The sequence below is a fragment of the Oncorhynchus gorbuscha genome, linkage group LG08, assembly GCF_021184085.1.
Source record: "Oncorhynchus gorbuscha isolate QuinsamMale2020 ecotype Even-year linkage group LG08, OgorEven_v1.0, whole genome shotgun sequence".
Taxonomy (NCBI): domain Eukaryota; kingdom Metazoa; phylum Chordata; class Actinopteri; order Salmoniformes; family Salmonidae; genus Oncorhynchus; species Oncorhynchus gorbuscha.
Genome location: NC_060180.1, coordinates 73541863 through 73555647, shown reverse-complemented (window position 1 = coordinate 73555647; position 13785 = coordinate 73541863). Strand labels below are relative to the sequence as shown.

Sequence of the window (13785 nt, the reverse complement as noted above, 5' to 3'; positions counted from 1 at the left end):
GTGATTCAAGTGCTCAGAATACTTTTGTCTTTGTGTGAGCTAATTGAGAAAGTTGTGATGGCCGAGTGGTTAATACGTGATTTGACGTAATAAGATCAATATGTCGGGCCATCAAGTTTGCCATTTTACACCAATGATGTCTGTTTCCAAATCCCAAACCCTTTACTTGCATTCCAACAGCTGCAATGGCCGATTCTTTAGACGTTGGACCTGAATTTCAATGGGGGTCTCGCCACCCATGTTTTAACATTGCTCGAAGCGAATAGCCCACTTGTTCTTTCTCCTCATGACTTTGCTTAGATTCATACTGCTGCGATGGCCAAGTGGTTTAAGCTTTGCAAATGAACTCCAGTGTTGTCTCCCCATACAGTTTTTACAACTGCTTGCATCGCATTGACAAACCAGTCTTTATTTGTAAAATAGCATTGGTGACTTGATATTGATGAAGTGCTTAATGCATAGACTTGTCCTTTGATTCAAGTGCTCAGACTACTTTTGTCTTTGTGTGAGCTAATTGAGAAAGTTGTGATGGCCGAGTGTTTAATACGCGTTTGACTTGAAATAAGATCAATATGTCGGGCCATCAAGTTTACCATTTTACACCAATGATGTCTGTTTCCAAATCCCAAACCCTTTACTTGCATTCCAACAGCTGCAATGGCCGATTCTTTAGACGTTGGACCTGAATTTCAATGGGGTCTCCCCACCCATGTTCTTACCTTGCTCGAAGCATATAGCCCAATGCTGCTTTCTCCTCATCACTTTCCTTGGATTCCCACTGCTTGAAAAGTAGGCTCTTCAATAGTGATAATATGGTCATTTTAGAGGTAAAATGGACAGAACGAGATAGCGGACTGGTTAAGGCATCTTAGGTAACAGGAGAAGCTGTGATGGCCGAGAGGTTAAGGCGTTGGATTCGAAATCCAATGGGGTCTCCCCGCGCAGGTTCGAACCCTGCTCACAGCGCTTTGACAAACCAGTCTTTATTTGCAACATGTCACTGGGGAGTTGATATGGATAATGTCCTTAATCTGTGGACTTGTCCTTAGATTCAGGTGCTCAGAGTATATCTTCCAAGACAAAGAGTTAAACAGGCTCTTCAGAACAGATCCTTCTGGTTGTGAGATAGTCGAGCTGTTAAGGACTGCAAGATAACAGAGAAAATTATGATGGCAGAGTGGTTAAGGCTTTGGACTTGAAATCCAATGTTGTCTTCTTGCGCAGGGTTGAAATCTGTTCGCAGTTCTATGACAAACCAGTATTTTTTAACATATCCTTGGTGACTTGATATGGATAATCTCTTTAAGACATGGACTTGTCCAGTGATTCAAGTGCTCAGAATACTTTTGTCTTTGTGTGAGCTAATTGAGAAAGTTGTGATGGCCGAGTGGTTAATACGTGATTTGACGTAATAAGATCAATATGATTTTGCCATTTTACACCAATGATGTCTGTTTCCAAATAAGATTCAACAGCTGCAATGGCCGATTCTTTAGACGTTGGACCTGATCAAGTTTGTTTTAACCATAGCCCACTTGTTCATTGAGATTCAAATGGCCAGTGGTTTAAGCTTTAAATGAACTTGTTGTCTCCCCAAAGTTTTTACAACTGCTTGCAGCATTGACAAACCGGTCTTTTGTAAAATAGCATTGGTGACTATATTGATGAAGTGCTTAATGCATAGACTTGTCCTTTGATTCAAGTGCTCAGAATATGTATTCCTTGAAAAACAGTTCAAATAGGCTCTTCAGTAGACAGTCTCGTCTTTACAGAAGTAAAATTGACAGAATGAGATAACCGACTGGTTAAGGCCTGGTAGTTAACATAGCAAGCTGTGATGGCCGAGTAGTTAAGGCGTTGGACTTGAAATCCAATGGGGTCTCCCCGCGCAGTTTCGAACCCTGCTCACAGCGCTATGACTAACCATTTATTTTTTTACATATCCTTGGTGACTTGATATGGATAATGTGCTTAATCCGTGGACTTGTCCTTTGATTCAGGTGCTCAGAATATATATTGATGTCTGTTTCCAAATCCCAATCCCTTACTTGTATTCCAACAGCTGCAATGGCCGAGTTCTTTAGACGTTGGACCTGAATTTCAATGGGGTCTCCCCACCCATGTTCTTACCTTGCTCGAAGCATATAGCCCAATGCTGCTTTCTCCTCATCACTTTCCTTGGATTCCCACTGCTTGAAAAGTAGGCTCTTCAATAGTGATAATATGGTCATTTTAGAGGTAAAATGGACAGAACGAGATAGCGGACTGGTTAAGGCATTTTAGGTAACAGGAGAAGCTGTGATGGCCGAGAGGTTAAGGCGTTGGATTCGAAATCCAATGGGGTCTCCCCGCGCAGGTTCGAACCCTGCTCACAGCGCTTTGACAAACCAGTCTTTTTTTGCAACATGTCATTGGGGAGTTGATATGGATAATGTCCATAATCCGTGGACTTGTCCTTTGATTCAGGTGCTCAGAGTATATCTTCCAAGACAAAGAGTTAAACAGGCTCTTCAGAACAGATCCTTCTGGTTGTGAGATAGTCGAGCTGTTAAGGACTGCAAGATAACAGAGAAAATTTTGATGGCAGAGTGGTTAAGGCTTTGGACTTGAAATCCAATGTTGTCTTCCTGCGCAGGGTTGAAATCTGTTCGCAGTTCTATGACAAACCAGTATTTTTTAACATATCCTTGGTGACTTGATATGGATAATCTCTTTAAGACATGGACTTGTCCAGTGATTCAAGTGCTCAGAATACTTTTGTCTTTGTGTGAGCTAATTGAGAAAGTTGTGATGGCCGAGTGGTTAATACGTGATTTGACGTAATAAGATCAATATGTCGGGCCATCAAGTTTGCCATTTTACACCAATGATGTCTGTTTCCAAATCCCAAACCCTTTACTTGCATTCCAACAGCTGCAATGGCCGATTCTTTAGACGTTGGACCTGAATTTCAATGGGGTCTCGCCACCCATGTTTTAACATTGCTCGAAGCGAATAGCCCACTTGTTCTTTCTCCTCATCACTTTGCTTAGATTCATACTGCTGCGATGGCCAAGTGGTTTAAGCTTTGCAAATGAACTCCAGTGTTGTCTCCCCATACAGTTTTTACAACTGCTTGCATCGCATTGACAAACCAGTCTTTATTTGTAAAATAGCATTGGTTACTTGATATTGATGAAGTGCTTAATGCCTAGACTTGTCCTTTGATTCAAGTGCTCAGAATATGTATTCCTTGAAAAACAGTTCAAATAGGCTCTTCAGTAGACAGTCTCGTCTTTACAGGAGTAAAATTGACAGAATGAGATAAACGACTGGTTAAGGCCTGGTAGTTAACATAGCAACCTGTGATGGCCGAGTGGTTAAGGCGTTGGACTTGAAATCCAATGGGGTCTCCCAGCGCAGGTTCGAGCCCTGCTCACAGCGCTATGACTAACCATTTATTTTTTTACATATCCTTGGTGACTTGATATGGATAATGTGCTTAATCCGTGGACTTGTCCTTTGATTCAGGTGCTCAGAATATATAAATGTCTGTTTCCAAATCCCAATCCCCTTACTTGTATTCCAACAGCTGCAATGGCCGAGTTCTTTAGACGTTGGACCTGAATTTCAATGGGGTCTCCCCACCCATGTTCTTACCTTGCTCGAAGCATATAGCCCAATGCTGCTTTCTCCTCATCACTTTCCTTAGATTCCCACTGCTTGAAAAGTAGGCTCTTCAATAGCGATAATATGGTCATTTTAGAGGTAAAATGGACAGAACGAGATAGCGGACTGTTTAAGGCATCTTAGGTAACAGGAGAAGCTGTGATGGCCGAGAGGTTAAGGCGTTGGATTCGAAATCCAATGGTGTCTCCACGCGCAGGTTCGAACCCTGCTCACAGCGCTTTGACAAACCAGTCTTTATTTGCAACATGTCACTGGGGAGTTGATATGGATAATGTCCTTAATCCGTGGACTTGTCCTTTGATTCAGGTGCTCAGAGTATATCTTCCAAGACAAAGAGTTAAACAGGCTCTTCAGAACAGATCCTTCTGGTTGTGAGATAGTCGAGCTGTTAAGGACTGCAAGATAACAGAGAAAATTATGATGGCAGAGTGGTTAAGGCTTTGGACTTGAAATCCAATGGGGTCTTCCTGCGCAAGGTTGAAATCTGTTCGCAGTTGTATGACAAACCAGTATTTTTTTAACATATCCTTGGTGACTTGATATGGATAATCTCTTTAAGACATGGACTTGTCCAGTGATTCAAGTGCTCAGAATACTTTTGTCTTTGTGTGAGCTAATTGAGAAAGTTGTGATGGCCGAGTGGTTAATATGTGATTTGACGTAATAAGATCAATATGTCGGGCCATCAAGTTTGCCATTTTACACCAATGATGTCTGTTTCCAAATCCCAAACCCTTTACTTGCATTCCAACAGCTGCAATGGCCGATTCTTTAGACGTTGGACCTGAATTTCAATGGGGTCTCGCCACCCATGTTTTAACATTGCTCGGCGAATAGCCCACTTGTTCTTTCTCCTCATCACTTTGCTTAGATTCATACTGCTGCGATGGCCAAGTGGTTTAAGCTTTGCAAATGAACTCCAGTGTTGTCTCCCCATACAGTTTTTACAACTGCTTGCATCGCATTGACAAACCAGTCTTTATTTGTAAAATAGCATTGGTGACTTGATATTGATGAAGTGCTTAATGCATAGACTTGTCCTTTGATTCAAGTGCTCAGAATATGTATTCCTTGAAAAACAGTTCAAATAGGCTCTTCAGTAGACAGTCTCGTCTTTACAGAAGTAAAATTGACAGAATGAGATAAATCGACTGGTTAAGCCCTGGTAGTCACCATAGCAAGCTGTGATGGCCGAGTGGTTAAGGTGTTGGACTTGAAATCCAATGGGGTCTCCCCGCGCAGTTTCGAACCCTGCTCACAGCGCTATGACTAACCATTTATTTTTTTTACATATCCTTGGTGACTTGATATGGATAATGTGCTTAATCCGTGGACTTGTCCTTTGATTCAGGTGCTCAGAATATATAAATGTCTGTTTCCAAATCCCAATCCCCTTGCTTGTATTCCAACAGCTGCAATGGCCGAGTTCTTTAGACGTTGGACCTGAATTTCAATGGGGTCTCCCCACCCATGTTCTTACCTTGCTCGAAGCATATAGCCCAATGCTGCTTTCTCCTCATCACTTTCCTTAGATTCCCACTGCTTGAAAAGTAGGCTCTTCAATAGTGATAATATGGTCATTTTAGAGGTAAAATGGACAGAACGAGATAGCGGACTGGTTAAGGCATCTTAGGTAACAGGAGAAGGCATCTTAGGCCGAGAGGTTAAGGCGTTGGATTCGAAATCCAATGGGGTCTCCCCGCGCAGGTTCGAACCCTGCTCACAGCGCTTTGACAAACCAGTCTTTTTTTGCAACATGTCATTGGGGAGTTGATATGGATAATGTCCTTAATCCGTGGACTTGTCCTTTGATTCAGGTGCTCAGAGTATATCTTTCAAGACAAAGAGTTAAACAGGCTCTTCAGAACAGATCCTTCTGGTTGTGAGATAGTCGAGCTGTTAAGGACTGCAAGATAACAGAGAAAATTTGGATGGCAGAGTGGTTAAGGCTTTGGACTTGAAATCCAATGTTGTCTTCTTGCGCAGGGTTGAAATCTGTTCGCAGTTCTATGACAAACCAGTATTTTTTAACATATCCTTGGTGACTTGATATGGATAATCTCTTTAAGACATGGACTTGTCCAGTGATTCAAGTGCTCAGAATACTTTTGTCTTTGTGTGAGCTAATTGAGAAAGTTGTGATGGCCGAGTGTTTAATACGTGATTTGGCGTAATAAGATCAATATGTCGGGCCATGAAGTTTGCCATTTTACACCAATGATGTCTGTTTCCAAATCCCAAACCCTTTACTTGCATTCCAACAGCTGCAATGGCCGATTCTTTAGACGTTGGACCTGAATTTCAATGGGGTCTCGCCACCCATGTTTTAACATTGCTCGAAGCGAATAGCCCACTTGTTCTTTCTCCTCATCACTTTGCTTAGATTCATACTGCTGCGATGGCCAAGTGGTTTAAGCTTTGCAAATGAACTCCAGTGTTGTCTCCCCATACAGTTTTTACAACTGCTTGCATCGCATTGACAAACCAGTCTTTATTTGTAAAATAGCATTGGTGACTTGATATTGATGAAGTGCTTAATGCATAGACTTGTCCTTTGATTCAAGTGCTCAGAATATGTATTCCTTGAAAAACAGTTCAAATAGGCTCTTCAGTAGACAATCTCGTCTTTACAGAAGTAAAATTGACAGAATGAGATAACCGACTGGTTAAGGCCTGGTAGTTAACATAGCAACCTGTGATGGCCGAGTGGTTAAGGCGTTGGACTTGAAATCCAATGGGGTCTCCCCGCGCAGGTTTGAACCCTGCTCACAGCGATATGACTAACCATGTATTTTTTTACATATCCTTGGTGACTTGATATGGATAATGTGCTTAATCCGTGGACTTGTCCTTTGATTCAGGTGCTCAGAATATATATTGATGTCTGTTTCCAAATCCCAATCCCCTTACTTGTATTCCAACAGCTGCAATGGCCGAGTTCTTTAGACGTTGGACCTGAATTTCAATGGGGTCTCCCCACCCATGTTCTTACCTTGCTCGAAGCATATAGCCCAATGCTGCTTTCTCCTCATCACTTTCCTTAGATTCCCACTGCTTGAAAAGTAGGCTCTTCAATAGCGATAATATGGTCATTTTAGAGGTAAAATGGACAGAACGAGATAGCGGACTGGTTAAGGCATCTTAGGTAACAGGAGAAGCAGTGATGGCCGAGAGGTTAAGGCGTTGGATTTGAAATCCAATGGTGTCTCCCCGCGCAGGTTCGAACCCTGCTCACAGCGCTTTGACAAAACAGTCTTTATTTGCAACATGTCATTGGGGAGTTGATATGGATAATGTCCTTAATCCGTGGACTTGTCCTTTGATTCAGGTGCTCAGAGTATATCTTCCAAGACAAAGAGTTAAACAGGCTCTTCAGAACAGATCCTTCTGGTTGTGAGATAGTCGAGCTGTTAAGGACTGCAAGATAACAGAGAAAATTTTGATGGCAGAGTGGTTAAGGCTTTGGACTTGAAATCCAATGTTGTCTTCTTGCGCAGGGTTGAAATCTGTTCGCAGTTCTATGACAAACCAGTATTTTTTAACATATCCTTGGTGACTTGATATGGATAATCTCTTTAAGACATGGACTTGTCCAGTGATTCAAGTGCTCAGAATACTTTTGTCTTTGTGTGAGCTAATTGAGAAAGTTGTGATGGCCGAGTGGTTAATATGTGATTTGACGTAATAAGATCAATATGTCGGGCCATCAAGTTTGCCATTTTACACCAATGATGTCTGTTTCCAAATCCCAAACCCTTTACTTGCATTCCAACAGCTGCAATGGCCGATTCTTTAGACGTTGGACCTGAATTTCAATGGGGTCTCGCCACCCATGTTTTAACATTGCTCGAAGCGAATAGCCCACTTGTTCTTTCTCCTCATGACTTTGCTTAGATTCATACTGCTGCGATGGCCAAGTGGTTTAAGCTTTGCAAATGAACTCCAGTGTTGTCTCCCCATACAGTTTTTACAACTGCTTGCATCGCATTGACAAACCAGTCTTTATTTGTAAAATAGCATTGGTTACTTGATATTGATGAAGTGCTTAATGCATAGACTTGTCCTTTGATTCAAGTGCTCAGAATATGTATTCCTTGAAAAACAGTTCAAATAGGCTCTTCAGTAGACAGTCTCGTCTTTACAGAAGTAATATTGACAGAATGAGATAAATCGACTGGTTAAGCCCTGGTAGTCAACATAGCAAGCTGTGATGGCCGAGTGGTTAAGGCGTTGGACTTGAAATCCAATGGGGTCTCCCCGGGCAGGTTCGAACCCTGCTCACAGCGATATGACTAACCATATTTTTTTTTACATCCTTCTGTAGCTCAACCATGGCGCTTTTAACGCCAGGGTATTTCGATCCCGGGATATCCTGACTGGTGACTTGATATGGATAATGTGCTTAATCCGTGGACTTGTCCTTTGATTCAGGTGCTCAGAATATATATTGATGTCTGTTTCCAAATCCCAATCCACTTACTTGTATTCCAACAGCTGCAATGGCCGAGTTCTTTAGACGTTGGACCTGAATTTCAATGGGGTCTCCCCACCCATGTTCTTACCTTGCTCGAAGCATATAGCCCAATGCTGCTTTCTCCTCATCACTTTCCTTGGATTCCCACTGCTTGAAAAGTAGGCTCTTCAATAGTGATAATATGGTCATTTTAGAGGTAAAATGGACAGAACGAGATAGCGGACTGGTTAAGGCATCTTAGGTAACAGGAGAAGCTGTGATGGCCGAGAGGTTAAGGCGTTGGATTCGAAATCCAATGGGTGGCCGAGTGGTTAAGGCGTTGGACCCAATGGGGTCTCCCGCGCAGGTTCGAACCCTGCTCACAGCGATTGACAAACCAGTATTTTTTTGCAACATGTCACTTGGGAGTTGATATGGATAATGTCCTTAATCTGTGGATTTGTCCTTAGATTCAGGTGCTCAGAATATATCTTCCAAGACAAAGAGTTAAACAGGCTCTTCAGAACAGATCCTTCTGGTTGTGAGATGGTCGAGCTGTTAAGGACTGCAAGATAACAGAGAAAATTATGATGGCAGAGTGGTTAAGGCTTTGGACTTGAAATCAATTTGTCTTCTTCCCACTGTTGAAATCTGTTCTTCAATAGTTCTATGACAAACCAGTATTTTTTAACATATCCTTGGACAGTGACTTGATATGGATAATCTTAAGACAGGGACTTGTCCAGTGATTCAAGTGCTGGATTCAGAATAATTTTGTCTTTGTGTGAGCTCAAGCGCTTGAGAAACCAGTCTTTATTTGCAACATGGTTAATGGGGAGTTGATTTGGATAATGATCAATATGTGGATTTGTCCTTTGATTCAGGTGCTCATTTACACCAATGATGTCTGTTTCCAAATCCCAAACCCTTTACTTGCATTCCAACAGCTGCAATGGCCGATTCTTTAGACGTTGGACCTGAATTTCAATGGCGTCTCCCCACCCATGTTTTAACATTGCTCGAAGCGAATAGCCCACTTGTTCTTTTTCCTCATCACTTTGCTTAGATTCATACTGCTGCGATGGCCAAGTGGTTTAAGCTTTGCAAATGAACTCCAGTGTTGTCTCCCCATACAGTTTTAATAACTGCTTGCATATCGAATTGACAAACCAGTCTTTATTTGTAAAATAGCATTGGTGACTTGATATTGATGAAGTGCTTAATGCATAGACTTGTCCATTGATTCAAGTGAGCAGAATATGTATTCCTTGAAAAACAGTTCAAATAGGCTCTTCAGTAGACAATCTCGTCTTTACAGAAGTAAAATTGACAGAATGAGATAACTGACTGGTTAAGCCCTGGTAGTTAACATAGCAATCTGTGATGGCCGAGTGGTTAAGGCGTTGGACTTGAAATCCAATGGGGTCTCCCCGCGTAGTTTCGAACCCTGCTCACAGCGATATGACAAACCATGTATTTTTTTACATATCCTTGGTGACTTGATATGGATAATGTGCTTAATCCGTGGACTTGTCCTTTGATTCAGGTGCTCAGAATATATATTGATGTCTGTTTCCAAATCCCAATCCCCTTACTTGTATTCCAACAGCTGCAATGGCCGAGTTCTTTAGACGTTGGACCTGAATTTCAATGGGGTCTCCCCACCCATGTTCTTACCTTGCTCGAAGCGTATAGCCCACTTCTGCTTTCTCCTCATCACTTTCCTTAGATTCCTACTGCTGCGATGGCCAAGTGGTTTAAGCATTGGAATCAAAATCCAATATGTTCTCCCTGTACAGTTTTTACAGGGTGATGATAAAGTAGACCTTTAGTAATTGGATCTGTCTCCTCTGAATTTAAATTGTCCTTACTTTATGGGCTCGTCTAACAATTGAAGTGCTCACAAAATAGCTTATTTTACTTGAAAAATATTTCAACAAGGCAGTTGAATTTGGATACTTTTGTCCTTGTGTGAGCTAACTCAGCAAGCTGCGATTGCAGAGTGGTTAAAGCGTTGACGTTGACCTCGAAATGCATTGAGTTCGCCCAGTGCAGTTTTGAACCCTGCGCACAGCACTTTGACAATCCAGTCTTTATTTTTTACATATCATTGGGGACTTGATATGGATAATGTGCTTAATGCATGGACTTGTCCTTTGATTCAAGTGCTCAGAATATACACTGCTCAAAAAAATAAAGGGAACACTAAAATAACACATCCTAGATTTGAATGAATGAGATATTCTTATTAAATACTTTTGTCTTTACATAGTTGAATGTGCTGACAACAAAATCACACGAAAATTATCAATGGAAATCAAATTTATCAACCCATGGAGGTCTGGATTTGGAGTCACACTCAAAATTAAAGTGGAAAACCACACTACAGGCTGATCCAAATTTGATGTAATATCCTTAAAACAAGTCCAAATGAGGCTCAGTAGTGTGTGTGCCCTCCACGTGCCTGTATGACCTCCCTACAACGCCTGGGCATGCTCCTGATGAGGTGGCGGATGGTCTCCCTAAAGTACAGACAGGGAATAATCAAAAGGTGTCATTCGTTATGCAAAAAAAAAAAATCATACACAGCAGTACATCACGGGGAACCTCAGCACTCCGAAAGACACAAAACAAACAATACATCACAGTGATGGGGTGCAAAGAATTTAACTTAGTAGTGTGTGATAATGAAAGACAGGTGTGTGAACAGGTGATTAGAATTCAGGCAATTGGGATCTGGAGAGTGAGCTGGGTTCAGGAGATCTAGGTGTTTTGAGATTGTGAGCTGGGAAAGGGAGCTGCGTTCAGGAGATCTATGTGTTTTGAGAGTGTGAGCTGGGAAAGGGAGCTGCGTTCAGGGGATCTATGTGTTTTGAGAGAGTGAGATGGGAAAGGGAGCTGCGTTCAGGAGATCTATGTGTTTTGAGAGTGTGAGCTAGAAGCAGATGTTACAAGAAGAGGTAAACTACAGCAAAGCCATAGAGGCACAAAAAAAGTGCATACTAAAAAAAGTGCGTACTAAAAGAAGTGCATACTAATAGAAGTGCATATACCAATAGAAGTGCATACTAATAGAAGTGCATACAAATAGAAGTGCATACTAATAGAAGTGCATACCAATAGAAGTGCATACTAAAAGAAGTGCATACTAATAGAAGTGCATACCAATAGAAGTGCATACGAATAGAAGTGCATACTAATAGAAGTGCATACTAAAACAAGCACATACTAAAAGAAGCACATGAGCATTCTACCAATTTGGCTCAAATATGTGAAGAGCAAATCTAATCATCGATATAATTAGGCAGCATCTCCTTGCTGATTGGACAATTCCAATCTAATAGAGAAGTCAGGGATATAATTGTGACTTTGCACAATGACAATAAAATAAGTTAAACTGATAAAATCAAGATTAGTAGATATACTCAGCGTAATCTCACTAACTAACTATTTGTTAAGTCATTTCAGTATGTACAGTAGATACAAATTCTAATTCTAAATTTAAACAACTAAACAACTAATTGTGACATATTTTTGGTTGCGTTATCCTTATGAACCGCATAGCATATCATTGCATCGAACTTGATAATATATTAACTATATGCAATCCAACGTTCATATCGACTTGACTATTCACGTCATTCTTAGCTTAGCTAAATGGTATAGTTGTTGTGCGACATTGTTAAATGGGGTGCTTTGTAAATTTGCTCTGGCTATTTTTTCGAATTTCAGAGTACTCGTCTGAATGTACCAGAGTGCAGAATAACTGATGAATTTACCAATGCTCAACCCATTGAATATGGTCGGTGTCAGTACACGTTAGGGAAAATAATATAATATAAACTATACAAATATTACTCCCCTGTAAAACTACAAAGAGCATCCTGCAACACTAACGAGCTTAGAAGTGCCAAGCTATCTCGCTGACATTGAACCCTGCATGCACTCCTGCAAAGACAGGAAACACCTGAGCCTAAAGCAGACATTACCAATATCCACGTTTCCTTGACACACATACATTTCATGAGCACTGTACACACACACTCCACCCCCCCCCTACTGGTCGGGTGCCAAGAGCAAAGGACTTTGCTGTGCACCAATGGGGCCCGCTCTGGCTAGAGCAAGGCCCGCCTCCAACTCTTCAGGACCAGTCAGAAGATCAACGCAACGAGACTCCACCTACATTATTCTGTGTATACATTCTGCTGTAAACTCTGCTGGGCAGCCTAACTATTCTGACTCCTCACAAGAGTCACATTCCTTAGGTCCGTGCACGATAAACGGCAGGACAAGATTACTTTGACTTTGATACACCTGATTCCACTCTGTCCAGCGTCGTTGTTTTGCATTCCCTCTCCAGTATGAAACACCAACACTAGCCAACTTTAGCCAGTTCGCTAGCCAACTTTAGCCAGTTAGCTTGAATGCTTGACTGCCTGTGTGAGTGATAGAGGAATTCTAAATCCCTTTATGTTTTGTTGCCAAAACCAATTCAATTCACACTCATTTCTAATTCATAATAAGTTGTAAGTTTATCATTTGCATGAATTAGCAAGAGACCAGTCTTAAAAACAAGTTCAGCATTTATTCTTGATGAGTACTGCCCCAAAATACAAAGAACATTACATTTTAAAGAAAGAGAACATAAAATGACGTCCTCAGTTTCACACCCTCTCCCAGCCTTACAATGGCGTAGTATTCAGTCCTAGAGATTTTATACTCCCCTCATAAACTACATTCCAACCTGTCTAAAAAATATACTTCTCTCCACTAATGGAATCCAACCAAAACATTCTTATCTGTTTGAAAAGCTATCTTATCCCTCCTCCTTAAACTACCCAGGAGGCACAGACAATTAATTCATTCTGCTTACATTTTCAGTAACAGCTCAACCAAAAACCCATACTTTTCAAATCATAACATAATAGTATTAGAATAAATGGTTCTAATCAATTATGTATACATAATTAATAATCTAAACTATAATTTCCTCTAACAATCCTCCCTCTGATCAAATATTATACATTCAATTCTACATCTAGTTTTATTTAATCATAAAAAATGAAGTATAAATGAACTTAACTAACCTTTTTATAGAGGTTTATCAGATTATCATATGAATAGACACATAATCAACAAATCAATTATAAATGTTTATCCAACTCTTCACATTTCATTAATCAATTCTAACCTTAACTCCAACTGTTTTTAAACCTACATCAGAATCATAACTCTTCCTTCCGGATTTTCGTCAAGACCTTCATTAAAAAAACAGTTTAATCATGGAAAACAATTACAATCTAATTCCCCTTCATCTCAACACTAGCCCCATCAAACATAAATTCCCCACAAATGACAGATCCGGATTCGTCCACTTCCTCTGTAGACATGCCTTCAGTCCTCCACAGGTCAGAACCTGGAATCGGCCCATAACGCACCATCTGTAGTGTCATTGATCTCTCCAGAGTCCTGGAAACAAGGCCTCGCACACAGGGAATTAGACAACAGCCGCATAAAATTAAAACAGTCATGCAGGTTGATACAGCCCAAAACACCGTGATTATAACACTTTTCCATTTTCCAAATGTACTATCAAACCAATTAGTCAGGGAAGTATCCACCCCAGAGTTCTGCCAACTCGTGAGCCAGGGTGGTCAAACCAG

General features: G+C 41.0%; 12 non-coding genes across 12 annotated transcripts; all 12 read left to right on the top strand.

Moving 5' to 3' along the window:
* Window positions 1-884: 884 nt before the first annotated feature.
* Window positions 885-966, top strand: trnas-cga. Its single transcript has one exon. It is a non-coding gene; the product is annotated as a tRNA-Ser (tRNA).
* An 865-nt stretch (window positions 967-1831) lies between these two features.
* trnas-uga lies at window positions 1832-1913 on the top strand. The gene has a single exon. It is a non-coding gene; the product is annotated as a tRNA-Ser (tRNA).
* Window positions 1914-2295: 382 nt separating this feature from the next.
* Window positions 2296-2377, top strand: trnas-cga. Its single transcript has one exon. It is a non-coding gene; the product is annotated as a tRNA-Ser (tRNA).
* A 964-nt stretch (window positions 2378-3341) lies between these two features.
* trnas-uga lies at window positions 3342-3423 on the top strand. Its single transcript has one exon. It is a non-coding gene; the product is annotated as a tRNA-Ser (tRNA).
* Window positions 3424-3804: 381 nt separating this feature from the next.
* Window positions 3805-3886, top strand: trnas-cga. The gene has a single exon. It is a non-coding gene; the product is annotated as a tRNA-Ser (tRNA).
* A 964-nt stretch (window positions 3887-4850) lies between these two features.
* On the top strand, window positions 4851-4932 carry trnas-uga. The gene has a single exon. It is a non-coding gene; the product is annotated as a tRNA-Ser (tRNA).
* A 382-nt stretch (window positions 4933-5314) lies between these two features.
* On the top strand, window positions 5315-5400 carry trnas-cga. Its single transcript has one exon. It is a non-coding gene; the product is annotated as a tRNA-Ser (tRNA).
* Window positions 5401-6361: 961 nt separating this feature from the next.
* On the top strand, window positions 6362-6443 carry trnas-uga. Its single transcript has one exon. It is a non-coding gene; the product is annotated as a tRNA-Ser (tRNA).
* A 383-nt stretch (window positions 6444-6826) lies between these two features.
* On the top strand, window positions 6827-6908 carry trnas-uga. Its single transcript has one exon. It is a non-coding gene; the product is annotated as a tRNA-Ser (tRNA).
* A 965-nt stretch (window positions 6909-7873) lies between these two features.
* Window positions 7874-7955, top strand: trnas-uga. The gene has a single exon. It is a non-coding gene; the product is annotated as a tRNA-Ser (tRNA).
* A 441-nt stretch (window positions 7956-8396) lies between these two features.
* Window positions 8397-8510, top strand: trnas-cga. Its single transcript has 2 exons — window positions 8397-8433; window positions 8467-8510. It is a non-coding gene; the product is annotated as a tRNA-Ser (tRNA).
* Window positions 8511-9499: 989 nt separating this feature from the next.
* trnas-uga lies at window positions 9500-9581 on the top strand. Its single transcript has one exon. It is a non-coding gene; the product is annotated as a tRNA-Ser (tRNA).
* Window positions 9582-13785: the final 4204 nt, after the last annotated feature.